Consider the following 19,205-nt stretch of genomic DNA (forward strand, 5'->3'; position numbering starts at 1 on the left):
TAGCTCAAGGTAACAATACAACCTGCACAAATAAACAATAGACTATTGTTACAACCTTACATTCCAAGTAAACACTTAAAATCAGCCTTATCTCTCCTTTACTATCATTTTAGACTTAGTTGTTAAATTTTTATTTGACACTATTGTGGACATGTAATCCCTTAGTTGATATGTGAAATGCAAAACTTTTATTTGTAAAATAATTGTTTATATCACATAACAATGGTTACTTACTTGTAAAGATGATGTTTCAATTTATCTGAATTAGTGAATGTAATTACTATCATAACGATGTCATATGATGTGTCTTCGAATGATATTTATCAAATCTTCATAATGATAAGTTGCATATGTTAGGATTTGATGATATTTATAGTCATACTTTATTAATTATACTTACCCCATACTTGCATGTGTATTGTGTGTGTGTGTGTGTGTCTATTTTACATTTCTATTTGATGTTCCTGATGTGGTTGCAAGAGGTAGTCGTAGTCAATTGCAAGTCAGGATCTACATGTTGTACTACTCCCTACCATTGTCTATTTTGATTAGACATGTATGCACATGTACATGCTCATCTTTATATAGGTTGTAGGCACTAGGAATCAACTTCTCTAAATTTCGAGGATGTGCATGCCCTATCACAATAATTCAATGGTAAGAATAGGGAGACAATATTTAGGTTCAATCGTAGCCAAATCTTAATTACTTGTAAAAACAATGAGGACACTCTAGCTAAGAGCACAAGGCAATACAGATGAAGTTATTGCATTTTTTTGTCTGCAACAAGGAGCTGATAGGATAGAATTAAGGAATCAAATATTTTATGTTAAGAAATTATTTTGTTTACCAAAAAAAATCACTTGAATAATTAGGGATGGAATCCTAGATGTTAACCCTAAGCGAAAAATGTATAGTTTTGTATTTTGGCAAATGTGTAAAGACATCAAGGTTGATAGTGCGAGTTATTATGAAATATGAACATATAAAGGAAAGTTTTTGAATATGAAGTTAAGTTCGGTTATTGTGATATGAATGTGATTGTTTTCTAAAGAAAACTTTGATGGTAAAATAGTAAAAGGAAGAGTATGTGAAGCTGATACAATCAGCTACAAAGGTCATATCAAATATTGAAGATATCAATAGGTTTAAAGAGGTTTTTGCATATGCTCTTTTGCATATCATATATCATTTTATATTGCATGTTTGGGAAGTGGGCTTAGTTTGCTTACATTTTGTAATTTTAATATCAAATCCTAACAAGGTTGAGGCTTGTAAAAAGGCCTAGTCCTCTAACAAGGTCCAAGACACTATATGGATGTAATAGACTCCTAATAGGTTCAATATTTTTCACAAGGTACTTTTGATTAGTGCATCATTTTGTGGGTACCATCCCTACCGGGGTTTTCCCTTGGTCAAGGTTTCCCTAGTTAACAAGATATGTTGTATTGTGTTGCATTATTCTATGGTTGTGTTTACTATTCAACTTGATTAGTTTATTCATTTATGCAAGTCATAAGATTGTTAATGATATCCATAATTGGGAAAAAATTTGTGAAGTACCGATTCACCCTCACCTCCCTCATTATTTCTTATTTCTAAAATTGGTCTTGTCCATATTTACACTCTCTCAAATCTTTTTATGCTTGTTGCAACTTCCCGTCTCTCAAAATTTTCTCTCTCTCTTGTATACTAAGAGTGTAAGTTAGTGAAGAGGGAGTATTTCTAGACTTTTTTTCTTCCATTTAATGTTCTTCGTGGTTATTGGTGGATTTTCCCTCTCTTTCTCACTTCCTTCAAACATTTTCCCCAATTCTTCATCCCTGAGTGGTTAACAGTCAAACAATTGATATGTGAATACATTTCTTGGCACAACTAGTATTTTGATTTTTAAATTCAAACAACCAGTTTGTAAAATTCAAGATTGGCTTATAGATTATGTTAAGGTTTGTGACTTCTTTCCTTTGTGATTCACATGGATGAACTTCCTTTTTCAGATTGAATCCTCTTTACACTATATTTGGGTCTTCCTCCATTTGATTAGGTACTTGGAATATGTTGCATGTCCTTATCATATTTATAGACAATCTTGGACACATTCTCTTTCTAGTTTCATTCTCATCTACAACATTTTTTCCAAAAAACCTCAAGATGAAATTTATGTTGGTACTTGATCTCTCTATTGATTTGATCTTGTTGTAAGGATCAAAGTGAGACCTTTTTAGATAGAGTCATAGATGAAAAAAGTGGAGTTTATTTGATGATATCTCTACTACCTTTAGACATAGGCATATCTTAAATTTTCCTTCTCCTATAGAATTTGGAAAATGCAATCATAGTTTATTCTTTTCCTTTTGAATATTTTCATAAATTGTAAGTTTTTGAGTAAGCTCTAACAATACCAAATTATGCATTAGATACCTTGGAATTTTGTACTAATCAAGCGAAAATCCTTGAACTTAAATGTAAGAAAAGGTAGGGAATTGAATCAACCATGATTATAATCTTCTACCAACTTCATTGCTCCAACCAACAATCTCATATGTAGCCTCTTTTTGAAAATTATAACAAAAAGAATAAAAAAATGTATCATTTATTTTGATAGTCATCAATGGAGTATGAATGCAACTATGGGTAGCATTCATGAACTTTCAAATGTTGATTTTTGTGATTGACCCTTTGCATCTTAGTCAAACATACTTCATCTTTGCAACTAGCTTATAGATGACATAGGAGCTCATGTAAAATTTCTTCATATGCTCCAAATTTATTAGTTTTTCATTCAAATAATCACTAAGGAGTCCAACTTAATATATTTTATTACCTTCTCCTATCACTTATTTGATAAAATAAAACATCCAAAATTCAAATTTATAGGAATGGCTCACCCCAAAAATAAAAATGAGCATCATGACCATGCCACTATACTCTTGTTGCAAGTGAGTCCTACCAATTCATTGGGAATCTTGGAATTATGGAACCTCATATTTTCCAACCACTTCTTATCAAGATGACTTCATCATTAAACTATGTCCCAATGATGTAGACTCTGAGTGCCTAGTCTTCTCTTTTTGTCAATATCCTCAGGAGTGAAGGAGTTCCAAATGCTTTAGATATGGATGCTAGAGAAAAGTATGGGAGTATGTTTCCATCTAAATCCTTGATTGTTCCATCTCTCGGGTTGTAATGTTTTTCACATTCCATGACCAATTTGGATATTGAAAGGCTAAACAGAAATTGTCTATGACAAGAATTCCATTGAACATGACCCTAGTGGCCAAATGCATATGATGATAGTATCTATATCCAAACATCCTTTGGTTGAACTCATTCATATCGAGGTCATGAAGGATTTTATCTCCATTTTTTTCCTATTTTGAAATGATATTCAATTTAGGGCGGAATCCTCTTTTCTCATTCTTTATCAACTATCCTTTGGTCTATCCCATTCCTAGAGGTTCTTCCATTTTTTGTTTTTGTAAAACATAAAACATTGACACATAAGAACATGCAAGAAGTGGAAAAATGTAAATTTAATTTCTCCAAAAGAAAATTATTTCACAAATTTGTTTGAATTTCTACATTTCTCTTCTAATTTTCACTCTATACTTTTCTCAAGAAACAGGTGCGTTGCAAATTTACTGAACAAAATTCCTTTTGATGAAATTCACAATCCTCTTCAAAATTTTCACACAAGCTTTTGAGAATCCAAACATTTATTTCTCAATTTTTTTTTCAAATATTTGTGAGAGAATGAAAGAGTATAATAGTTTCTTACATATACCTTCTTTATAAAAATCACTTTAAAACTGTAAGCCAAAATTAGGGAGCCTCCTTACTTCATTGTCAAGATTCTTTTGGAAGGACTTTTTTGCCACTTGTCCCTGTTTTTGTCCCACTGTTCAAAAGGTTGTGTATTGGACGCTTTTGACTTCATAAAGAAGATATATCCAACCTTTTTTTTTAAAATTAATTAATTAACTATTAATAAAAATCAATATTTATTAAATTTATTGATTTTAAATCTTCAAAAATAAATACCTTGCAATTCTTTTTTCACATCTTTTTAGATTCTTGAAAATTAAGCATTTAAATATCAATAAAATTAATGTTTAATTTTGAATGTCAATCCAAAAGACTAAGAAAGATTTATCACCAAGTGTATTTTCAAAAAAGATGATTTGATTTTTTTAAAAACTAAATGTTGACAAAATAATAAGTAAATTGATCATTTAAATCATTGTTTCATGCCTTCTTATTTTTTTCTTTTCAAATTTGCCTAATGTTGCAAATTTCCAAGTTTTTGAATAGATTACTTTCTATTTTAAAGTTTTTGTTCAACTTTGATCAATTTTGAATTTTCAAAAATTCAAAAATTCAAAACAAATTAGATTTTCATTCCCAACTTCTAAGATTTTCACACCTTTTCCAAAAAAAATTTAAATTTCTAATTTTTTTATAAAGAAATCAATTATTTGTAAAAATCCTTGCCAATGTGAATTAAGTGCTTGGGAAAGGGGCTTGGGGGGATTTTTAAGCCATTATGAATTTTATCAATTTGACACTTTCCACAATGCTATGAATTTGGTGTGAAGAATGTACCCTTGGGTGCTATTCGGGGTGTGCACTCGTACATTTTCCTCTCATAGGTAAGATTTTTCATTTACCAAAACTCCTCCAACAATTATATTTAGTGCCCAAGCATGACATGGAGGACAACTTTCTAGTTTTTCAATTATTTCCAAATCCCTTACCTTGTTGTTTCTGCATCTAAGCATGACTTGGATTCCTTCACTTGATACTGAGTTGAGTCCACCATTCATTATTCAGAGAGGTCACTTCCTTGATCACTTTTATTTCTCCTTTGTCTAATCACAATCCATATGTCATTACCTCCATGTTATGACTTGCCTATTTGATGATCCAACATTTTCTTTCATTTGTGTATCCTCTTTGTTAGAGGTTACAGAAAACTACCTTTTATTGTGCTTGAATTTGCTACATTCAAACTCTTTTACTCTGATTGAAGAAAATTCCTAAAAATGAACTAGTTGAGAAGGTTGGGGAGCTAAACTTTACCAAAGACCTAGTCAAAAATAATTTCTCAGCTTGAGAGACCAACACCAAGATCTATAGAGGAAGAGAAGATAAAATAGGCTAGGCAAATGACAAGATATGGGTCCAAAATAAATGGGCAGTGTTGTGACAATGATCACAAGTCATTCTACTTCATTCATTCTATATAACATAAAATTTATCCTCCAAATTAGTAATTTTCTAGTGATGGTCTTGCTTTAAATAATTTATTCCCTTTGCAACGATATGGGTACTAAAAGGACGTCATCAAATTTATTGAGTTATTCTTTGAGGCATTACTCTCATAAATAATCCAATCAGAAAGAGCTTCTTGACTTTGTAATAAATTCTTAATTTTATTGACTATAGGGAAATTATCTAGGATAGATGATTTTTCAATTGGGGGATCCTTAACCAAATCCAATGGAAAATCAATATTAATCTCATCTTTCTCACCACTAGCATGCTCAATAAGGATAGTCTGGAAAGAAGTAGGAGTAGCTATCATTCTGACATTAGATTTCAAATCCTTAGATGGAGAGACAGTGCTTGGACTCTTGTTTTGGCTCATCCCTATTAGGTTTATAATTCCTTTTAACTCTTCATCACATTTGGTTCACAGGAATTAGGAACACAATCTTCTGAAAGCATGATCATCAGAGGACATATTTCTCTTATTCTAAGAAAAGTAGCAGGTAGGGACAACAAGATGCAAGGGAGCATTAATTTTTTTCTCATCAGTATCAAACACTTTATCCCCATTAGAATCAACATCACCGTGTTTAGAATCTTCAATTTCATAATGAATCCTAACATTTTTCTTATCTAAGTCCAAATTTTATGAGAGGAAACTTATAAATATAGAGGGCTTTAGTGTATTCTATGATCCAATCTCCATTCAAGAAAATTTTATGGGTTTAAATGAAATATTAGATAGAGATATTTAGAATAATCTATGATCTAGTCCTCATTCAACAGAAAGAACTTGTCTCTAGGCTATGATTGCTATTATGAGGTATGAATTTGTCTCTAGGTCATGATCGCTATTGTGAGGTATGTTACTTTGGATGACTAGATTACTAGCCTTTATAGCTATTTATTTTGTCATTCTAAATCATTTCAAATATGATAAGTGTATTTCTATTTATTTTTATTTATTCTTTTCACTATTGACTATATAAAAGTACATAAGAAAATGCCCTTGCCAATCTTGCATGAAGGTTTAATCCTTCTTATTGTCAAGCTTTCAAAGTCTATTTTGGTAGCCAAAACATACATGTGTCTAGGACCAAAAATGATGCCAATCACTTTTTGATGGACCATTCAAAGGGTCTTGAGGAAGATCTTTGAGGGAATAATTGTGGATTCAATTAGGTGAGATAAAATCTCTAGAAAGAGAATCCAAGGACCATTTAAAATTTGTTGTGTCTAATGATAAAGACTTTAATTATTCTTCTTCAATTGAGTGCAACAAATATTCTTTTAGTCCTAGTGGGGATATTAAAGGTAAGAGAATTTGTACCTATATGTCCATATTTCTATGGGAAATAATACTCCTTCAAATAAAAATTCATATGCTTAGGATAGTTCTAAGCTAGAAAAGAGTGTGAAAATAGTACACCAATTTTGGGAATATAATGTCTTAGATGACTTTGAAGTTTCTAGATCATAGAAAAGCTTTCACATATTAAAAGGTTCTCTCTATTACTCTATCAAATCTATATTTTAAAAGTATGGAGAATAAGGTAATTGAAAAGATTGAACTATGCTCTTCTTCTTCTTTTTTGCACTTCACCTATTACAACCCATCAACTCAGAAAGTTCAGATTAAATAAGTTTAATTCATCTTTGTTTGTCTAATGAATACAACAGCTGAAACTTTGATGATTGGATTGGGAAAGTTTACATCACTTAGTTCTTGTATGTCTTTATAATAGGATTCATCCTACACAAAAATTGGTAAAGAACTATAAAATTTTTTTCTTTTTTTTGATTTTGTTTTGGATGCATTCTAGAACCCATATAATCACTTTTTACCATGATAAAAATTTGTCTAACTTGTAAGGTTAAGTTAATTGAAGTAAATAAATAATGAATAAAAATATGGAAATAAGAAGTGTATTAAATGGATAACAATTTACTACAACTTATTCAAATGTATAGATTATAAATTATGTGTCTAAGAGGGTTTAGAGATAACTTGTGGGTACTATCTGCAACAAATATATACTTCTTTAAAACAATTATCGTGAAATTGTGAGCCTTACATGATAGAATGTTAAATTGTTATTTTATCTTTTATTTTTTAAAATTTAATGTACAATTGATTTCAATAGATAGTTCTAGAGATTCATCTATAGTAGAAAATTTATTGCGATCATAGTAATTGGTAACTAAAGCTTTCAATTTAAAATTATTATTTTTAATTAAGAAGAAATGTTTTATATTATTATATGAATCTAATATAAATGAATTTTTGAAAGGATCAATCAAACCAATAAGAAACAAACTCTAAGATCAAACAAGTGCATTGTGAATGAGTTATAGAAGCATTCTGCATTAATAGTATTAGTCTATTATTTTAATTTTAGTGTAGTCTATTTTTTTTTTTTAACACTAAAAGAGGGGTAAAATTTTTATTGAATATCAAAGAGAGCTGAACAACACAAGAAACAAAGAGAACTACATAGCTTTATCTTGGTCCACAAGTTGAACCAGCATCTAAGAGAAAGCAAGGGGAAGCATCCCATGATCAAGAATATTCCAAGTCGGCCCTTGCTCAGAGGCCCATTTAGCCAGACAATCAGCTACATTGTTCCGCTCACGAGGGATATGCATAAAAGACATAGAATATAGAGAATTCCTCAACTGAATGATCTACTGAATAACCAGAGCAAAATGCCAATCCACATATACAAGGTTCCTGTTATGCAATAAGTTCACAACCACCTACGAGTTAGTCTCACAGATGATTTGTTTTCAGCCACATTGAAAACACTTTTCCACTGCAACCAAGATAGCCAAGGCTTCCATAAGGTCGTTAGTTTGGTAACCCTTGTATGCAAAATACAAAAACTAAATATCACCAGAACTATTTCTCCCAACTCCCCCAATCCTAGTTGGACCAAGATTTCCTCAAGAAGAACCATCAGTGTTGATTTTAAGAGTGCCCACCTCAGGAGGAGACCAATGTCCCGGACGATTAACACACTAAGAGTGTTGCTTAGCTCTATTCCTAGAGCAGGTATGAGGGGTCGAGGGAGTGCAACCCTGAAGAGAAAAGGAGAGGCAAGAGTAAATACCAGCATCAGTAGGATCCAAACCCCCATTGATGTCACATTTAGCTAGGAAAGTTTCCTAAAGAAAATTAACAATATTCGCCCACAGGTGCCTAATCTCAAACTGCAAATTATGAAAGATCTCCCTATTCCTCTCAAGCCAAACATGTCATAAAATAAGAGAAGGACTGATAGTCCAAGAAACTTGAAGAAAAGAAGTCTTGGAAGGGAAATGACCTAGACGGTCCCAAAATTCAGACAAAGAGGAAACATGCCAGCATGTGCATCCCCACACACTCCACCAAAAGTGCCAAATTTGTTTGGCAAAGGGGCATTGGAAAAAAAGGTGAGATATAGTCTCTTTACTATTGTGGCAGAGAACATAGATGGAAGGCCCCTGGAAGCCTCTCTTGCAAAGATTATCCCAAGTAAGACAACAATTGTAAATTAGAATCCAGAGGAAAAAGTTACACATAGGCCATGAAAAACTATTCCAATCTTTCTTCCACCAAGAGACCTCCACCTCACCAAAAAGTTGCTTTGTCAATGCAAGGTACCCAGAAGAAACATAATATTTTCTAGAAGAAGCACCTCCCCAAGCCAAAACATTAGATTCCTACAACGAGCTAAACTCCGTAGAAGCCAATATTTGAGATAATTCAAACCGATCTCCTAGTGAACCACCCAATGGCCAATCAGAAGAATTCTTCCATCTATAACCCACAACAAGGCCTAGGTTAAAAGCATCCTTATAATGAGCCACCTTTTTCCATCTAGTAGAAATGAAAGAATCACAAAGAGCCTACAAGTGAGGATGAGAGGATAGAAGAGGAGGATGCCCATTCCAAGAATCACTCCAAAGTAGAGCCTCAGTGCCTCTATTGTAGATCCAAAATAAACTTCTCTTCACTAGGTGAGCACCAATCTTGAGGGTATTCCACACTATAGAGCCTCTTCCCTCAAGAGAAAACCTGGAAACATCTGAAGGTTCAACACCAGGTAAATACTTGTGTGATAGGATACAAGCCCAAAGTTGAGACTGACTAGTACACCAATGCCAATAGAGCTTGGCAGCAAGAGCTTGACTGCACAAGATAGCAGACCGAAGGCCAAGGCCTCCTTCCTTTTTTGGCCTACAAATAGTATCCCAATTGATGAGGCTCCATTTGGTATGTTGCAAATTGCCACTCAAAAGGAATTGGCAAGAGAGGGCATCAAATTCCTTAAGAAAATACACCAAGATAGCTTGAACCATGCTTCTGTGTATGGGAAGATCTTGAATTACAGATTGAATGAGTGTCACCCTACTAGCAATAGAGAGCCACCTTTGAGTCCAATGATTGACCCTTTGACAAAGTTTGTTAAGCAAGATTTGCCAGAAAAGCCTAGGTTGTCTACCCACCACAATAGGGACCCCCAAGTAAGTCAGAGAGACAGAGATGCAATCTAAAATCTTAAGATATTAGCAATCTACCACTGGATCGGCTCAGGAGTGTTAAAGAAAAAATAGAGGATTTGTGGTCATTAATTTTCTACCCAGAGATAGCCAAATAAGTATCCAAGGTGAGCTGAAAGGCTTTAGCTTCCTAAATCTGAGCTCTCCCAGCAAGGGCAATATCATCAACAAATTGGAGGTGAGAAATAGTGGGCAAACCATTTCCCCAATGCCATCCTTGAATCAAATTTTGGAAAACATGAAACTTGAGAAGTATATCGAGTCCCTCAGCCATAATGATAAACAAATAAGGAGAGATGGGATCTCCCTAAAAAAGACCTCTAGAAGCCCCAAAAAGCTCCGTTGGTTCACCATTAAGAAAGACCAAGAAGGAAGGAGTAGTAACATAGCTAAGAACCCATCAAACCCATTCTTGACTAAAGCCAAAACCTAGAAGAACATTTTGCAAGAAATCCCAATTGACTTTTTCATAAGCCTTAGCCATATCAAGCTTAATAAACATAGCACATTCCCTAGAAGTACACATAGAGTGAATAGCTTTAGAAGCAATAACCACCCCATCCAAAATTTGTTTTTCTACCACAAAACCCCCTTGTTCCTCAGAGATAACCATAGGAAGGAAAAATTTAAGCTTGTCAACTAGGAGCTTAGTGATAATTTTATAAACCACATTACAAAGAGCAATGGGCCTAAAAAAATCTAGTTGATTAGCCTCTTCCTTCTTCGGAATAAGGACTAAGAAAGTAGCATTCAAGGCCCAGAGCATTTCTTTGTTGGAATAGGACTCCTGAACCACATCCAAAAGGTCAAGATTGATAATATCCCAAAAGTCTTGAAAGAATTCAACAACGAAGCCATTAGGCCCCAAAGCTTTGCCCTTCAGCAAGCTGAAGACCACCCCCTCCAAGTCAGACATACTAATTGGCCTCATAAGAGAATCATTGATCTCCTTGGTCACAATAGAGGGAATACAAGACAAGATAGTATTCTCCTCAATCTCTGCTAGAGGTAAGTCATCTATACAGAGAACAGAGTAAAACTGAATAGCTTCCCTGGAAACAGCTTGAGAAGAAGTTAGACACATCCCGTCATAAGTAACAAGAGAAGAAATGTAACTCCTCTTACGTCAAGCTTGCACAGATTTATGGAAAAATGTAGTGTTGTTGTCCCCTTCCTAAAGCCCATCAACTAAAGCCTTCTGTTTCCAATAAATTTCTTCTCTACGATCCCACTCAGCTAAATCAGCAAAAGCTCAAGATTTTGCAATTCCAAGAGCTTCTGAAAAACCCAGATCCTGAATCTACTTGGTAATAACATCAAGATGATCTTGAGCCCTCTTCTTCATAATATGGAGATTACCAAAACAATTCTTGTTCCATTGCTTCAACTCCCTTTTAACATATTGAAGTTTTTTAGAGAAGAACATGGTAGTGCTATAGGCAGGGCCTCCTTATCTCCACTAGTGAGCCATTAAGTCATGAAGAGAAGAGTCATGAAGCTACATTAGTTGGAACTTAAAGGGAGGCTTCTTGGGGATAACAACATAAGTAGCTATGAGCTTAATAGGCCAGTGGTCAGAACCTCTCCAATCAAGAATTTTAGAAGAGAGTGAAATAGAGCCAGAATTCCAAAAACAAGAAACAAGGAACCTATCCAAGCGTTCTGAGATAGTATCATTTCCAACCCTTTGATTGTTCCAAGTAAAGAGCCCATTGAAAGGTTTGACATTACAGAGATGTAAAAGATCAATATTTTGTCAAAGAAGTTTAGAAGAAGGACCCAAGTGAGCCAACCCAACCCTCTTCTCCTCTAAACTGAGAATAGAGTTGAAGTCTCCAGCCACAATCCAAGGCAAGAAAGGATGACATCTTCTAACATACCTAATATGATCCCAGAGCTTAGACTTGCTAGGGAGATTAATAGGAGCATACACATTAGTAAAAAGAATCATCTCTCCAATTTATAGAGAGGAAGCAACCAGTGAGAGAGCCGAGAGGTAAGAGACCCATTAAAGTGGTGTAACTTTCCTTGGATCCTAGCAGATGGCAAGACCACTAGAGCTCCTCAAAGCACCGATGCACTGACATTGGCCTAGAAACCAAATGTTAGGAGCACATCTAAACATGGAGTCCACTGAAAGCTTGGTCTCTTGGATGCAAAGGATATCCGAAGAATGCTCAACCACTAGCTCGTGAATAGCTTTTTGTCTGGGGATGCTATTCAACCCCCTCACATTCTATGATAGAATAATCATTGAGTAGAGTGGGGAAAATTCTCATCCAAGGTCTTGACAACTCCAGACTCTACCAGTAAATCTCTTGCAAGTTTAATTTTTTCTTGATCCTTCTTTCATCCAACTCTTGAGGGAGTAGAAAAAGAGATTTTCTTAAATGGTCTTTGCATCAGGCCCAAAGTAAGAGAAGATGCCTTTCCTTTACTAGAGGCAAGCACATCTTTAACCAAATCTGCCAAAAGAACATCCTTTTCCTATGGAGCAGGAGAAACTACAAGCGCACCGGACTCAAGACCAATAGAAGTCTCCGGCATCTACTAAGCTACAACATCCTGGTTACCACTAGGAGTAGAACTCCTACTCTCTAAACTAGTAGCTGCACACTGAGCCTCTGCAAGAATACCTTCTTCTATAACCATGTTGTCAAGAACCTCAAAATGATTAAACCCTGAGTCCACTTGCCAATCTAGATGAGATCGCTTCTAACCTCGCCCCTTAGCATAGTTTTGAATTGGGATAAAACCATCCTTATCAGGACTAGTAGTATTGGATGGCCCTAGCCCCTGACTTGAAGTGTTCATGTGAGCTTTCCCTTTACTTGCACTATCAGACTAAACATTTCCCTTTCTAGAACTAACATTTTGACCATTCCCCTTACCATCATTAGCCATCCTTGGTCCAGAAAACCCACCAGGGGTACCATTGCCTTTGGAGGCTTGAGGGCATTGACACTATAAATGACCATACACATTACAAATGTGGCAACAAAAGGGAATAGATTCATAGTCTAGCTGTTGGATCCAAGAAGAAGAGTCAAGAAAAATTTCTAGAGAATCTAGCAAAGGATTATTTAAATCAATTTCAACACAAATATAGGCATAGAAAATAACCTTTTTGTCCAAAGATTGATGGGCTATAGCAGTCAGCATTCCAAGCATGACAGCAATCTGTCATAAGATATCCTCACGCCAGAACTCCAAAGGAAGTCATGGTAGGTGGACCCAAACAAGAACTCTCAAAGGAAGATCCTCAACAAAATTGAACCCTGGATGCCAGGGTTTTACAAAAAGACCTACACTGTCATAAAAATATGGTCCTCCCTCAAAGACTTGGTTTTGATCTAACATGCAAGAGAAATACACCAAAAAGTAGTTGTTCCCAGCCAACATAATATCCATATCACCTTCCACCTACCATGAGCGACGAATCTAGGCTTCTAGAGCCACCAGGGAAATCCGAATACCAAGAAACTTACATATCAATGCATGTGTGGCCAAATAGTCCACATCCTCCATAACTGCTTCTGGAGAAATAACCAACATAGGCCGATCCTGGCTATGTGGAAAACAACCATTAACTTTATTTAATGTTTGGCATTCACTAACATAAAATAGTTCCTTCTCCTGTGACCTCAACCCAGGAGAAGATCCATCACAATAGGCTCCAGCAAGAATGAGACACCTGGAAACCCCACTCGTAGCCATAAGAGCCAGGCAAACAAACTTTGAAATATAGATGTTGAAAAAAGCTCTTGAAATCTATTTTCCACAAAAAATGCAAACCTTGCACAACAAAAATCATCTAGAAAATTGAATCTACAAAAGGTCACACCAGATTGAAGAGAAAAGGGGCAATCTCCCTATGCATGCACAACCCAACAATAGCAAAACAAGCTCCCGAAACCCTCACACTTGGCCACTTCCTGTTTCTATCCTCCCTTCATCTTTTTCTAATTACCGTAGTCTATTATTTTAATTTTAGTGTATTGTAGTCTATTATTACTATCAATCATTACTTTAGCTAGTTTTTGAATTTGGTTTGTACACAAGGAAACATGAATGGAGAAAATTGTTATATATATATATATATATATATTGTTGAGATAATGGGTGTTGCACACATTGCATAATATTTTTATTTTTTTAATTTTATTTTTATCATGTAATGTTGTACCTAGATGAACGTGAAACATGTAAAGATTCCCATGGAATATTTTTGATGAGTTGTATTGTAACATTGTGAAAATATTTCATGTAATTATTTAATATTGGAGAAAAGAATTAAATGCCCAATATTAAATGGGGGGTCAGTGGGTTAGGTAGCACATGGTTTTAGCACATGGTTTATGTAATACCACTTGGTGGTTTTTTGGGACTTGCTACTATATAAGCAGCCACAAGGGTAGTTGTTGTAGAGAGAGTGACAAGGAGAAGACAAAAGGCAAGAGTCGAGTGGAACAAGGCTTGACAGGTTAGCCAAGGGAGCATTTGTGAAGGTTAAAAGCATGGCATGGGATGTGTGGATTCATGCTTGTTCACATAGTTTGCTCGGTTGTGGCTATGGCCATGAAGGCTTCCATGGTTGTATGGCAATGGTATTTTTGTTGAATAATACATGATGATGGATGCTTTTGGAGGCTGAGTTTTTTCCCTCAATGAGTGTTTCCCAAGGTATATCTTGTGTTACAATTTTGTGGGTATGTTTTCTATTCTCTTGCATGTGGACTTTAATTCCGTGTTTATTTTAGATCTATTATAGGTTATGTGGAAACGGTTATATTTTTTATTGCCAAGTTTCCTTACAAGTGGTATCAGAGCTATGGTTTTATTATTGTAACCCTAGATTGAATCCATGGGAATGCATGAGAGGATAAAAGAAAGGGAAAGATATATGAATGGTTTATTGTAGATTTGAGGGTTTTGGGTTTGCTGTTATGATGGGATGTTAAAAGATTTGGGCATGTGAAATTGTTGGACAAATTTTTTTTTTCGGATGTTTCATTTAAATGAGGGTTTTGGGGGGTAGCTTGCAGAAATGACCTCTTGGGTAAAAACAAACCTCACCATTGGATCTGGGTCAACATTTTCATAAAATTTGATATATAATATGCCCTAGTTTGGCCATGTTCAGAGGAAATGAAAGAGTTTTTTGGTTTCAGCCCATGATGGCGGTCAAATTTAATCCCGTCGGAATTTTCGTCACTAAAAAAATGAAAAATGAAAAATCGTACTGAAAATGGTAAAAAGACTGTCTTAGTAAAACGGCCATAACTTTCTCTCAGAATATCAAATTTCAGAGTTCTTATAGGCGTTGGAAAGGTAATTCAGAGTACTACAAGATTGTGTAGGTTTGGTTCTATGATTTTGAGATTTTGTTAGATTTTAAGAGCCCTAAAGTCAGATGTTATTTATTTTGAGCACGGATTAGGGCATAACTTGGGCATACGAAGTTGGATTTTGGACTTCAAGTAGTCAACGAAAAGCTCTTGGAGAGCTCTACACATTGGTTCAAATTTGGTATAGATTTGGCATGATTTATTTGTTGATATATTGATCTGAACAATTTATAGGTATATTGTGACTATGGTAACATTGTGAGTTTATGGCATTGGAGATTTAAGATTTGATGTCATTGTATACTCAGTTCATATTTCAGATTGGTCTCATGATGATATGGTTATCAATTTTGGTTTGGATATGCATGATGACTTGTTGGATCTACAAGTTGTGCAGTGTTGTAAGCGGTCTATACTTACAGGTTGCATTTATAGCTTGGTTATGGGTTATCTTTGCCCATTGATCTTTCATTATTGATGCATATTCAGATTGGTGGCTTGGATTTGGGTTGTCTATGCCCTAAGTCACATGATTTACTATTTTCTTCATATAGAAGGGATGAGATGTTGTTACCAGGTACAGTCATGGTGGAGGATTGTGGTTGACTATTTTATGCTGACAAGTTGGACACTTTGAGAGCCAGATGCTCAGTTCATGGATTTGATCATGGTGTCATGGATTTTGGCATGACATGATTGGTTATAGAGGTACATCCTTGATGTTCATTAGCTTGGATTTTCTTATTTGATTATGGTGGTATATCTTCTTGGTTGAGGATCATGGTTATTTAGTTTTTTTTTGAGGAGCTCATGATGTGCACTTTGAGTTCTTTGATAGTTTGATGCCTTGGTTGATTCTCATGGTTAGAGGATGGATTTTTTTTCATCATTATGTCATGGATAGCTTGGATACATGGTTTAGTGGGAGCTTGTGATAGTGATGAGGTGACAATGCAGGATTAGTTCCTAGTTTGATTTGGATCTTCATATAGGAGATGGATTTTATGATGCCATAGGTGACTTGGTACCACGGTTGAGTGGGAGTTGTTGGCATTGATATATTTATTAAGTGTTTGCAGATGTTGGAGGTTTGTCTTAGAACCTATTGCTGCAGAAGCGTCTTTGATATTTGCATGGTGCACTTGTTATCTTCATGGTGTATGAAGATGGTTAGATCTTGAGGACTCATGGAGTTCTTGGTTATCTTCATGGTATGTGGAGATGGTTCTTCCTGGTATGTGGAGATGGTTTTCTTCATGGTGTGTGGAGATGGTTGCATCTTGAGGACTCACAGGATTCTTGGCAAAGGTGTGGTTTATGCTTTTATTTGGCACGTTATCCTTGGTATAAGGATGGTTTCATTATTATGTCATGGTATTCTCTTGATACGCGTTTAGAGTTGTGACATGTTATGGTATGTTCATATGAAGCATGTTATCTCTTTAGTTGAGATGGTAAGATCATGTTGTCATGTTTATGTTTCTGAGGCCATGGTTGAAACTTTGACATTGATCTTGGTTTAGTTTCTTGGTATTGAGTACATTGATCATAAGCTGGATACTTCATGATATTGCTATGTTGCATTTGGAGTTGGCATGGATTGATTGGTTACATGTGCTCATGGATACTTAGAGACGGTGGTCACACTAATTTCTCTTGGATTAGAGAAGTATTTGTTGGGACGGTTGATGGTTTCAGTAGGAAGTCTGAGGGGAAGTCACCTGATATGGACTTGAGAGGAGATTGTTCTTAGATGAGTCTTGGTTGGAGACTTGGGTATCTTGATGAGCATTCTCATTCCCCACTCTTGGTCTACTCGGTAGTTTGCTACTTGAGAGGTATAGCCCATTGTATCTCTCAGTTGCATTATATTTATGCTTGTCTTTCATGGATATGGATCTTGAGCTATGGTACATGAGTTAGTTCTGGAGGGTTCATTTGAGAGATGGTTTAGCATTGGTTATCTCCATGTGCATATGTTGTTATGTTGGTTGAGTTTGGGAGATGGTTTTACATTGGGCATTTTCTTTGGATTAGGAATGGGTTTATTGAGTTTGATCTTCTTGTGAGAGGCTTACATCCATGATTAATTATATGGTATGGTTTGGGTGTTGTTGAGGCTTCTTGTTGGGGTTTTATGGAGGAGATCATACTTGCACAGTTTACATCTAGAGGTGTGTGTAGAAGGACATGATATAGGTTATGATTTGCATGGTTATTCCTTTATCTCTTTCCTCTGTTGGTTGTGGAGAATTTGGGAGACTATTGGAGACTTGTTATGAGAGTTGTTCTTGCAGGATATTAGTTTATGTATTGTGGATGTCCTTGATACTACATGGATTCACTTCTTTGAGATGTGTGATTTGCATGGTTATTCCTTTATCTCTTTCCTCTGTTGGTTGTGGAGAATTTGGGAGACTATTGGAGACTTGTTATGAGAGTTGTTCTTGCAGGATATTAGTTTATGTATTGTGGATGTCCTTGATACTACATGGATTCACTTCTTTGAGATTGGTTATAGATTTGACATTATCTTTTGCAGTGGGAACTTCTTGGTATATATGTGGCAGGTATTGCTCTTGAGGCTTATGATTGCAGGTTATAGATTGGATATGTCGGTGATATGAGATTCACTTGTTATACCTTTGAGGTATGTATAGTTGGATGGGTTTGACACTTGCTGTGGGTGCTATTTCATCTATGGATTTTTTTTTTTGACAACTACGGATAGATGTGATTACCTTTGGATCAGGTTTTTGTGATCAGAATTTCAGTTGGTACAGGATTTTATGATCTTCTAATGCAACAGGTTGGGTGGTTTTCTCTTTGGATGGCTTCTATGTATGTCTAGTGGGAGTGGCATAATAGGAGGTGAGATCATTTATGTTTGAGATGCTAGATACTTTGATTTTGTTGCAGGTACTAGGATGGAGCACTTGGTGTATTTTGATCCATGATGGTGGATGTGCTGGGAGGGATTGTTCCCTTGTTTATTTATGTGGCTACAGATTGACCCTATGCAATGTATACAACAAGTGGGAGATTGTTGAGATAATGGGTGTTGCACACATTGCATAATATTATTATTTTTTTATTTTATTTTTATCATGTAATGTTGTACCTAGATGAACATGCAACATGTAAAGATTTCCATGGAATATTCTTGATGAGTTGTATTGTAACATTGTGAAAATATTTCATGTAATTATTTAATATTGGGGAAAAGAATTAAATGCCCAATATTAAATAGGGGGTCAGTGGGTTAGGTAGCACATGGTTTTAGCACATGGTTTATGTAATACCACTTGGTGGTTTTGTGGGACTTGCTACTATATAAGCAGCCACAAGGGTAGTTGTTGTAGAGAGAGTGACAAGGATAAGACAAAAGGAAAGAGTCGAGCGGGACAAGGCTTGACAGGTTAGCCAAGGGAGCATTTGTGAAGGTTGAAAGCATGGCATGGGATGTGTGGATTCATGCTTGTTCACATAGTTTGTTCGGTTGTGGCTATGGCCATGAAGGCTTCCATGGTTGTATGGCAATGGTATTTTTGTTGAATAATACATGATGATGGATGCTTTTGGAGGCTGGGTTTTTTCCCTCAATGAGTGTTTCCCAGGGTATATCTTGTGTCACAATTTTGTGGGTATGTTTTCTATTCTCTTGCATGTGGATTTTAATTCCGTGTTTATTTTAGATCTATTATGGGTTATGTGGAAACGGTTATATTCTTTATTGCCAAGTTTCCTTACAAACCAATTGTTGGGCCCACTTGCCGTTGCACCAAAAGCCATGATTGTTAGTGAACATGGAACACCACATAATTAACCACCTGTGGGCAGGGGAGCGCGTCGCATCACCCAACATACACACACACACACACACACACACACACACACACACACACACAACAAAATTCCTTTATCAATCATTAATTATCTCTTAATACAAACTGAAAGTAAATTTAGATATTTTAGTGACTAAACATCGACTCAAGGGATTTCTTTCCAATTTATACCAATTTTATGTGTTTGAAAAAGTTTCATTCT

Source organism: Cupressus sempervirens, chromosome 8, assembly GCF_028749045.1.
Source record: "Cupressus sempervirens isolate cs-2001-9-10 chromosome 8, ASM2874904v1, whole genome shotgun sequence".
Lineage (NCBI taxonomy): Eukaryota > Viridiplantae > Streptophyta > Pinopsida > Cupressales > Cupressaceae > Cupressus > Cupressus sempervirens.